Source organism: Mastacembelus armatus, chromosome 10, assembly GCF_900324485.2.
Source record: "Mastacembelus armatus chromosome 10, fMasArm1.2, whole genome shotgun sequence".
Taxonomy (NCBI): Eukaryota; Metazoa; Chordata; class Actinopteri; order Synbranchiformes; family Mastacembelidae; genus Mastacembelus; species Mastacembelus armatus.
In genome coordinates, this window is record NC_046642.1 from 18,645,921 (window position 1) to 18,653,788 (window position 7,868).

Below are 7,868 nucleotides of genomic sequence, written 5' to 3' on the forward strand. Positions count from 1 at the left end.
CATTGGGTCTGGCTGTGGAACGACGTGCGCATGAAGCTCAGTTCCTGTTTATTAATTAAAGTTTCTAACTGATTTACGCACAAGTTTATTGCTGCTCCTGTCACCCTTGAGCGCGTGTGAAGGAGGAGATTAAAGCGCAATGGCATTTGTTAGACGTGCCAGTACTTAATTTGGAAGGATACAATCAAACCAAGTGCAGTTTTCTCTGCCAATTATTAACTTTTAGAGAATACTTGCTCAGGTGTTTATACAATGACACGTCTCAAGATAGTGTTTACCCAAAAGTGTTTTACGCACGGGTCATTATCCATATCCACTTTGATCAGACATAAATATCGAATGTCATTGGCCTATAATTGCAATTAAGTCTTTTAAGTTATATTTCCTATTGGACACATACGTTTTTACTGCTACTATACGGAATCATGTTCATCGGACATGTTCATAATAAAAAGGTCATCTTTTTTTTTACGTTTCCAAAGGAGTAAATGTGTCCCACCATGCTACACATTCCTGCGCCCACCCTGTAAGAGTCTCGCCAGGTCCCTTCAGACTTAAAGATCTATCTGTATGTCTGAGAGCAAACTGATTATATTTGCCATTAGTAGACTGTGTCCCAGTCTCTTTATTGGTTTGAAATTCCATTAAATATATTGCTGGAGCTCCCAGGTTAAGCTTGATTTAAATTTGCATACATTTTCATACATTTAGGAGAAATAAAAGAAGGCTGCAAGCCACCAGAAAGTCATTAAAGAGCGCTGAGCCGAGGAGCTAGCTGGCTGTGGAGACAGAGACACAGGCAGAGAGGAGGCCGGAGCAGGTGAGCTGACCGCGGGCTGGATGTGTGGACAGGGCCGCTGGAGGAGGGCTAGACAGGGCCTCTGTAACAGGAGGAATGACAGAGTAAAGGAAGGGTGATGACAGGACGGGCTGATCTGCAGGGCGGTCTATAATCTTCTCAGTGGAAGGGAAGTAATTTGTCATATTTATATGTTTGTTGTTTTCTTTTTATTCTAATTCCAGTGTGGTGGGGTTTGCACATTTTTCATCCAGTTTCCTCTTCGAAACTTGATTGTAAGTGACTGAAAATTGAATGCGTGTGCGGTTCCAGTGGCCTAGTTTGCGGAACCGGACTGCTTCTTTTGAGTCGCTATAGAAATATAAGAAATGAAAGAATTAGCAGAATTATATGCAGAGAAATGCTGCCTTTCTAGCACACTGGTGTTATGGCGTTCCTTTTTAATCCCTGACATATTAAATGACACGCCAAAGCGAATTGATTTTGGAGGATGGATTCTCTTTTTAAAAATGGATCCCTCTAACTAAATTAATTGCATCTGATCATCAAAACTGGAGGTTTAAAAATTTGCCTAAATGGTTCCACGCTCAGAGTCGCCAAAATAAAGCAGAAATATTTTTTGTCTTGTTACAAAATGAAGTCTATTTTTGTGTGGGGCGTTAAACCAGACGTGAGAGGGACTTGGAGAGGGGGTTGTGTTGCTCTCGATAGTCTAAGTTTCTAAGTGTAACAGATGCTTCTCGAGAAACGCTCCTTGTGCTGATTCCTTTTATTCACATCAACATTTTTCTGCCGTCGAGCGCGTTACCATAGCGAGGCGAATAAAAGGCAAATCCCCGCTCCGCGCCTCCAATAAAGAGCCCATTCACAGATAACCCGAGCCAGCCCTGCTACACTTACACCATGCAGCACTGCAGCCTCTGTCTACCAAGGTGCACATTACTGCTAAATAACACGAACTAATGAGTCACGATTTCTTGAATTTTCTCTTTATGAAATGGTACTTTATGGCTGTTTATCATGTTTGTTTAGCGGCTTGTTTGTGTTTATTTGACGGCTTTGAGTGAATCTTATGGTGATTATCTTCACACTCAGGCTGTTTGCTGTAGGCACTGGAGTAAATAAACTATGACCTCATTCATTTATAGCATTTTATTGTGCTACAGGGACAGAGAAACTAAAGCCAGTTATATCTGGGAGTGAATTCTTTTTGTATTCTGCCACTAAGGCACCATGTCTGTCTATAGGCGCTATGGCTCAACACCTGTGTTCACTCTGACGATTTTTGTTTAACACCAATTTATACAAAAAAAAAAAAAACATAGTTTCAGCTCCTTCCTGTCTGCAGGTTTGTAAATATTTGTGTTTGACACATTTGGACATTGAATTTATTTGGGCCAGGTCACCATGTCTCCATAGATCATATAAAATAATAAAATAAAATAAAATAAAAGTGCGGACAAAAAAAAAGACATTGTTCCTATGGGTTATCTTTCTTAATTTTCCTTATTTTTATAAGTTCTGTCTCATCAAATGATTTCATAATGATTCAGTTCTTTGTGATTGAATGCATATTGTTTTATTATAAAAAAATAAATATGAAAATGTTGATGGAGTTGGTTTTATTGTAAAAGTATTTATTCATTTAGCCTGTTTCTGAGCTGTTGTTTTGTTATTATTATTATTATTATCTCATTAGGCATGTGAGACTGAGACAGCCTGGGGCCCAGACCTGTCACTTGATGTCCTGACCTTTGGGAACTTTCTCCATGATGCCCTGCGCCCAGATATGGTAATTTAAAGATTTTTTTTTTTTTTTTTATCATTCACAGTAATCTGTATTTGGCCAATAGTTATGTGTTTATTTATATGGTGTGTGAACCCGTTTTAAACATGACCAGAATAAAAGAAATAAGCCTGTTTTAGCAATGCACATTTTTTAAAAATAAGAAATATGTAACCGAATGGAAACATCACTGGAATCATAATATTACTGGGATTGTTTTGTTTGTTTAAAAAAAAAAAAAAAAATCTTCGTGTCAGTTCTCGGCTTTAAACTCACTTATTCTCTCAGCCTTCAAGTCGCAGGCTCCCAGACGGTAAAATCGATATTCCCATTAACCCGTGACGTCGCTAATAAAGGACAGTGACACCGTGTTGAAATAAGACGGACCTTCAAAAACAAACGGGAAACGTATCTCACATCGTTTTGGTGACAAGCAGTTTGTTTTCAGGATCAGCTTTATAAAAAACAAAATAACATCTGCTTCAGCTCTATTTTGGATAGAAAAGTGCAGGGTGTCCCATACATGTCCAGCTGTCAGTCATGCAGGCTAAACCGCATCTCTGCCTCTCTGAGTGTGTGTGTGTGTGTGTGTGTGTGTCCATCAGGGGGGTAGGAGGAGGAAAATACATTGCAACGACTGAATGTATATGAAGCTAAAGCTGGTCCCATGAGAGCACACAAGTGTAAATGTGCATTCATAATGCAAGAGGCCCGGTGCGTTTGTTTGGTCTGCAGCGTTAGACACGCGGTTCAGGGGGTTATCACGTGTGTTTACGTTTGTGTGTGGTTTTGTCAAAGTGATTTCACACATCTGCCCGCCATCATTTTAAAGTTCTTTTACTTTTCAGAGACTTTTAAACGAAGTGCTCAGATTTTGGAGAAAAATGAATGGGCTATCTGAGCCTGACTGTAGACCACAGATTTGGTTCAGATTGTAACTTCCCATTAAATTTAGGGGAGAACCCTTCACTGACATCCACGCAATTATTTGCTGTTGTTACAGCGGAGCCTAATTTGACACATTTTACACGTTATTATCTCTGTTTATTCTAGATCGTGCCCACTTATTACAGTGCGGAAGATAAACAGTACCCGCTGAGAGATTGACAAAGCATATGATTATCAGATAGGTGTAATGCTTTTTATTTTAATTGAAAAATAAAATACTGTGGAAATGCAGCAGAATTTTGTTTACATTAGGAACTGATCGAAAACAGGATCATACACACCTTTTTCACTTTGTGGCACCAAACTCTAATAATTAAATATTGCAGCTTTTGATGAATTACTAATTAAAAAAATAAAGCACTGCCTGCACAGAGTAACGTGGGAAATGAAAAAGGCTGCAAACATTTTGACATTTTTAAAACGTCATTAAATTATTCTCTCAGCAAAGCCAAATGTGAAACTGAATCATTTTAAGTTGTTTTGAATTTAAAAGTCCCTTCAAAATATAATTAATTGAAGTTCTTTGAACATCTGGAAGACACCAAGAGGAGCTTCAATTGGAAGTATTAGGTCAGGTATAAATATTCCAACTATAATGTAAATTTCAGCAGAAAATTGTTTTTGGTTTGTAGTTAATTAGAAAATGGACTCAGTCAAAACAACATACAGACCTGAGGTGAAACAGCCTTTCAGCACCTGAAAATGTTTCCGCCACTCACAACAAAGCTTCAACAATAACTCTCTTCAAAGACATTGCTGCAAAATTATTTTTTATTATCTGCAAGAATTTGAAATACCTGGACAAAATTGGAACAGTTTGTTCCAGTTGCTTTCAAACATAAATGTGTGTGCATGTGTATGTATGTGTGTGTGTGTGTGTGTTACAGGTGCTGTTTGCAGAAGAGGCTATAGTGTCCCTGGGTCAGTGGAGCGAGAGTCTGGTTTGGTAAAAATCTACATAACATTATCATCTGTTAAACTTCAAACTGTTCAAACATCAAACATAACACACACAACATACACCAACACACACACACATACACACACACATTCACACACAGTATCCACAACAGAGAGAAGAATAGTAGAGCGTCTATAATGTGAAATGTAATGTATGCTCTTCAGGCCCCCTTTCCAGCTCCTCTTCCACACCATCCTTCTTCTTCTCTTCTGTGCTGAGATCAGAGATGAGCTTGGGGTTGAGGCCTCTGCTGGCACCAGTGAGGAAGAGAAGTGACCTGGGAGCATAAAGAGGACGGGGCTGTTACAAAAACATGTGAAAATCTCTCTTTGACTGTTTTTTTCCGTTCTAACTCAAAAATCAAATGTAGCTGATGTTTAATTATCAACTCTGGTAAGTTTCATGTAGAAAATCAGCAACTTCCCTACCACAGCTAAACAACCAACCAACGTACTTTCCCCTGTGGCCCATAAACACACTCAGACACAGACACACACTCAGACACAGACACACACTCACACACAGACACACACACACACACACACACACACACACAGGTCCCTCTGAAGGAGCAGGCGGAGCCGGCAGTTGCACATCTGCATTTCAAACACAGACTCTCTGGGATTCATTATTAATTAGCCGGCTGAGCCCTGGAGGACTGGTGATGCTGGCCTCATACACACCCACACACAGACGCACATAGACACACACACCTTATGACCCCTTTGCTCCCTCTGCTCTACGGTTAGAGAGCCCTCACCAGAATATACTGAGCCATACAGACTCTCTGCTCCCTTCAGTCACAACACTTTCCCTGATTTCGTGGCTTAATATGTGTTAAAGGATGATAAATTATAGGAGTAGATGTTTTTATTAAGCTGAGCACAGTGTAACTAAAATGCCATATTCAATTGAGCTGTTTAGTACAGCTGAGACCTAAATGACATACTGTATGTAAGGAGATGAGAGAGGCCTGAAGAGCTGTGCTGGTTCTTATATCACAACAATAAACATGGCAAAGCTCTGTTCTGCCTTTGTTTGCTTTATTCTTTGCTATTTGTGGGAAATGAGTTGTGTTCTGCTTGCCTTTAATTTATGTGCGTGTGTTTCTGTGTGTGTGTGTGTGTGTGCAGCTCTGTGCATTAGCCTCCACCAGCAGCAGATAGTGGCAGATCAGAAATACACACAGCAATTATGCATGAGGAACGTCTCCAGGGTCCAAAGAGAGGGAGAGGGAAACAGAACGAGAGACAGAGACATCAAATACAGCACAGAGAGAACACTCTGTCCACAACAATCGTCCCACTGGTGCGCGAAGTTGGGGCTGCGCAGTTTACAAAAATAAACACAACAGGAAGAAGTGAACACGCTGCTGCGGGTTTGAGCCTATTATATTCCTTTCCTGGTGCCCGTGGTCCCATTAGTATGCAGGGAGCTAACGTTTGATGCCAAAATCATTCAAGAGCATCAGATCATGCATGACTTTCTGACATATCTGTGACAGGATGATGTGTTGGCTGCAAATTGTTGAATGTAGGATGTAACATCTATAATGAAAGTTCTCTCTTTACTTCTCAAAATGGAAGAAGTTGTTAAATTGGTGGTTGATAAGCGAGATTATAATCCGCTACCAGGTCAGTTCTGTCACTACTCCTGTCTACTGTCGCCCTGCCTGCAACACTCGGCTCTGCCCGCCCATCAAACACCACTATGGTTCAGATATTAATACGATAGCCTGTGAGACTGTAGTCTGCAATCCCTCACCACACATCATCACCTCACCGACTGGCTAGCTCAAGGCTAAAACCCAGGCTCTGATGGGGCAAGAGGTTCTGGCAGTAATTTGGACATAATTGCATAATTGAGCAGGGTTCCACCATCATCACCTTCTGCCTCTGAAGTCTTCAATTTAGGCCTCACAGTGGCTGTAGCTGCTGCTCAGCTGTCACCTTCTATCTGTGTTGCATGAGAGTAAAACACATACTCACACTGCAGCATCCCTGCAGGGATCAGTGCCTCTTGAACCAATTGGACCTTATTCAGAACCAGCGGTGGACCTCCGCCGAGCACACACACTCTTCCTGATTTCGTGGAGGATGCTGGGTTAGCAGTGCAGCAAGTCTTGCATGAGGAAAAGACCACCTCTTGACAACACAGCACAGCCTTTGTTAGATGTGTAATGAAGAATTTGGGGCAATCGAAGAATCTGCACAAATGTTGTTACAAGTTCCTGGTCCAGAAGGGAATTCTTGTTCCCGTTTCAGAGCGTTCCCCTCGGCCCGCTCTTTTCATTCAAAGGAATGTACATATGATTTTTGGTTTCATTCCAATTCCACCTGGAGTCTCAAAGGGAAGAATAACAAATATGGGAAACATTTAATCCAGAATAATATGTTTATCCAGAGACCTGTGGACCTGGAGAGGAATGGACCCCCTCTGATGTGGTCTGCTGCCTGTGTGTGTGGGGGTGTGTTGTGTGTGTGGATTGCTGTGTGTTTGGGTTGGATGTATAGAAGAAGAGTGAAGAGGCCCTCCACCCCCTGGAGCGAGGAACTCTGGGTAAGGAGGAAGAGAGATCTAACACACTCTCAGATTTCTAAAGTGTGTTGTGTGCAAGCTTGTGTGTGTATGTGTGATACAGGATGTGACAAATACTAGTAATTCTGTCCATCTCACTATTGAGATGGACAGAATTGCAGCAAAAACTACAAGTATCCCAGTTTTGGAGGTGCTTCTCAGAGAAATGGTTTCTTCTGCAGAAAAGAAAATATAAACATAATCTTCCGAACCTCCCTCTGTATTTCTGTTAGTGGGGTTAAGTGTAAAGAAAACACAGCTCTGAAGCGTTTTAGTAACGTGTTTCAATAAAAGTTCTGGTTTGTCACAGCTGGGTTTTGGCCATCATTTTCAGCTAATAGTTGAGAAGTCAGCAACATTACTATAATGAAATCAGATGGAGCAAGAAACATAAGCACTCAGCAACATTTTAACAGCTTGGTAAAATAATCTGAACTGCTATTTAGAAGCTAAAACTACAAGTGAGTCCTTCCAAAATTACAGTAAAAAGTCCTCGTTACAACAGGAAACTGTGCACACACCTGAAATAGGTCAAAGCCGAACCAAGATGTCGGTTTGTAAACTGCGATGCGGGGTTTACAGCTGATCATTTGGGCTTTGATGTTCTGAGATCTAATCTTAGTAAACCCAAGCCCCTTTCAGACACCAAGTCACATGTCAGCATTTAAATGTGATGAGATTTTACATGTTGGCCTGTGTCTGACAAAGCTTCACTCATTTTTGTATAAGTCAAAATGATAGTCGTAGTAAGCTGGACTTTTTAAGAGCAGAATAATGAGTCTATACATTTATCTATT

The 7,868-nt window shown here is 40.8% G+C and overlaps 1 long non-coding RNA gene across 1 annotated transcript; it reads left to right on the forward strand.

Annotated features, from left to right (window-relative positions):
• The first annotated feature begins 762 nt into the window (after positions 1 to 762).
• Positions 763 to 5,372, forward strand: LOC113144591 (uncharacterized). Its single transcript, XR_003297166.1, has 4 exons — positions 763 to 820; positions 2,499 to 2,591; positions 4,421 to 4,479; positions 4,659 to 5,372. It is a non-coding gene; the product is annotated as an uncharacterized LOC113144591 (long non-coding RNA).
• Positions 5,373 to 7,868: the final 2,496 nt, after the last annotated feature.